Source organism: Propithecus coquereli, unplaced genomic scaffold, assembly GCF_000956105.1.
Source record: "Propithecus coquereli isolate 6110/MARCELLA unplaced genomic scaffold, Pcoq_1.0 Scaffold163, whole genome shotgun sequence".
In the NCBI taxonomy this organism is placed as follows: Eukaryota; Metazoa; Chordata; class Mammalia; order Primates; family Indriidae; genus Propithecus; species Propithecus coquereli.
Window position 1 is genome coordinate 2398852 of NW_012140858.1, and position 3523 is coordinate 2402374.

The 3523-nt window shown below is 38.9% G+C and overlaps 1 protein-coding gene across 3 annotated transcripts in view; it reads left to right on the forward strand.

Annotated features, from left to right (window-relative positions):
- The window catches only part of KIAA1958 (KIAA1958 ortholog), a 183395-nt gene that overhangs the window by 105974 nt on the left and 73898 nt on the right, over positions 1 to 3523 (forward strand). The gene's annotated exons all lie outside the window — the stretch shown is intronic.

Consider the following 3523-nt stretch of genomic DNA (forward strand, 5'->3'; position numbering starts at 1 on the left):
CCCATTCCACATCATAATTTATTTGAAACACTTTTTATGCAGACACACATACACACACACTTAAGTGTGGACTGGAAGTAGACACTCTAGATGTATGATAGTGGTTGTCTTTGTGAGGGATGGGAATGGGTACACGGAAACTCGAACTGTATCTATAACATTCTTAAAATACATATATAACAGATAGGACAAAATGTTAACATTTATTAAATCTGAGTGGTGGAACATAAGTTTATGTTAACAGGAGGCAACCTTAGCACAGTGTGTAAGGGTAGAACTCCAGACACACAACAGCCTGGACTTAAATCCCAGCTCTGCCCCTCCTTTTCTGGGTGACTTTGGCAGGTAAGTTAACCTCTCTGTGGCTTAGCTTTCTCATTTGTAAAACGAAGATAATAATGTATCTATCCTGTAGGGTTGATATATTGATTAAGTTAATCCATACAAAGCCCTTTGGTTCATGGTGAGCGTGCTTTAGTTAGTATTATTCTGTATACTTTTCTGTATGTTTCAAAATGTGATTACTTTTTAAATATAGATTGTGAAGCATAAATAAAATTGATTGTGGAGTATTTATGAAGGCATTATGGCATTATTACTGAATATGGAGATTTTTTTAAAAAGCAAACTTCATTACCATTGTCTTCCAGTGTACTTGTGTATGGACAAAGAATTTGAGAATTATCCTCATAAATGTTAACGCTATGGGTTTCCTCCTTAGGATTATGATGGGATGCTGTCATGGGAAAGTTTTTGTTTTTTTTGAGACAGAGTTTCACTCTGTTGCCCTGGCTAGAGTGAGTGCCGTGGCGTCAGCCTAGCTCACAGCAACCTCAAACTCCTGGGCTCAAGTGACCCTACTGCCTTAGCCTCCCAAGTAGCTGGGACTACAGGCATGTGCCACCATGCCCAGCTAATTTTTTCTATATATATATATTTTTTTTTTTAGTTGTCCAGATCGTTTCTTTCTATTTTTTGGTGGAGACGGGGTCTCGCTCTTGCTCAGGCTGGTCTCGAACTCCTGACCTTGAGCGATCCACCCGCCTCGGCCTCCCAGAGTGCTAGGATTACAGGCATGAGCCACCGCGCCCGGCCTCATGGGAAAGTTTTTTAAAGCTCTTCTGCTGGAAAAAATAAAAAACACAAAAACAAAATGTCCTCTATAATCTACATAGCACTTTTATTTCCAGGATTAACATTGCCCAAGTTCCACAAACAAGAGGTTGTTTCCTTTATTTTCCTGTTGGGAAATGAGGCACAGAGAAAGTAGATGATTTGGTGGAAGTTATGATGGGTGGGGAGCAGCCTGGTTTCCTACTTGTTCAGGGATGGGATTGCTGCTTTTCACCATGGTCCTCTGCCTGTGTTCATATAGGAATAGCCTAAACTGCTGCTTGCTTCCTCTTCCCCTTCTTTTATTTCAAGTCATACCTATTGCATATCCAAAGCTTAGGCTGCTAGATTATATCCTAAAGAAATAATTTATTTTTGCTGAGAATCATTTTTAAAACGACCCAGGGTTTAATAGGACCATTGACTATAATGGGAGCAGGGATATAGTCAATATGTGTCTTAGTCTTTTTTCTACTAAGCTTCTGGACAAGTCACTTGCACTTCAATTTATCAAACCATTTTTCAGGATCAACTATATGACAAGCACTGTGCTGGCTGGTGAAGATACAAAGATGAATGTCAAATCCCCTGCCCTCAGGATAGCATTTTTAGAGAACGAGGCAGAGAAACCAACAACTTTAACTTCAAGTGTATAGAAAAGGGTGTATAAAATATAATGGAACATATATGAAGAACAGTTGAGTCAGCCTCAGGGAACACATGGAAAGGTATTTCAGGTAAATGGAACAACACGAGCAGAGACATTAGGGCACGAACATACTCAGAATATTTGGGGAAGCAAGGAGTCGAGTGTGGCTTTCGACAGAGCCAGGGGAGTTGCTACTGGAAAGATTAGCTGGAGCTGCCTGTGAAAGGCTCTACGTATGATATCACAAATGTCCTACGTGGGGAGCAGAGGGACATAGTTCATTATCTTAGAAGATCACACTGACAGCACTGGGGTAGAGGCTGGGACACGAGAGCTGTATTATAAGGTATTACAGTAGTCCAGTTGGGTGGTGGCAGTATGTGCTCACATGAGTCAACAGTGAAAGTGCTGGAGAGGAGACAGGGAGATGTTTCAGGAGTTAAAGTACTAGAACTTGATGGCTTCTGGGTGTTACCATCCATGTTCCCTATCCAAAGGCACAGCACTGTTTTGGGTTACACCAAAAAGTCTTCAGGGCACAAAGATCTATAATTCAGTCATAATGTGTAGTCCTCTATGTGTAGGATAAGCTAGTGGGAAGAGTACTGAAGCATGCCGTGATCATTCATTCATCCATTCATTGAACAAATATCCGTTGGAAGCCTACAAAGTGCCAGCTTCAGATTTAGTACTTCAGCTACAGCAACAAACAAGGCAAAAACACAGTTTCTGTTCTCATGCTGCCTATACTCTAATGGGAGAGAGACACTCTTGCCCTCTCAAGATATCCCAAATTTAAAAAGCAAAACTGTGTTTCAGATATTTCCTGAACTGAGATGCTGTTAATCGAACTGTGAATGACTTTGTAAGACTAAATTAGTTGCCTTTAGATAACACATTTATTAAGACTGTTCCTATGATGATATATGACTAACAGTGGTTAAATGAACAATTAAGCCACTATGATAAATGAAAGGCAAGTCTTTCTTAGATGTAAATTAAAAGTGTAGAGGCTGTAGGCAGCCCATTCCACATCATAATTTATTTGAAACACTTTCTACTCAGCTAAAAATAGCAAACCTAGTTATATTGAAATTGTATATTGCTTATTTTTTCAGACTAGTTACCTTTAAGAATTAAAAATATAATTGTTTACTAGTTTTCTGAAAGACAAAAGTAGAAAATCAGGTTAATTGCTTTATGTTGTACAAATGCACAATTTTCTGAGAAAATATGTCTTAACAGCTATTTTTTTAGTGCTTGCACATCCTTTTTTAGTATCATTGTCTTAGAATTTTACAAAAATCTTCCCAACTGGCTTTTTATTTCTTTAAGGGCATTTTCATATTATACCGATGAAGTAAAAACTCTGTTATTTAGATGTATTTAAAGTTCACCTATGTATGAGTGAGACTTCCCAATATGCAAAATATACCCAAATACAGTAAACTAGCAAATGCTATAAATCTTAGAGTATAATTTTCTTTCACTGAATTTGGATTTGACTAAGACTGCTAGGAGGCCAGGAACCACTTTACAACTGAGGAAGCATTGACCTTGGTTTTCTAGATTGGTATCTATGCCTTGTGATCTGGAAAAGATGAAATAATGTACCAACTCAGGGCAGACAAGTCACTGTTGGGGCACTGAAGCTGTAGCTCTAGCATCCCATGAATTCAAATGTCATTCCTATATCTGTTTTCATTAGAGAAGCAGCAACCACCGCCACCTCACAGGTGGAACTGCCTGACCATCTTGGGT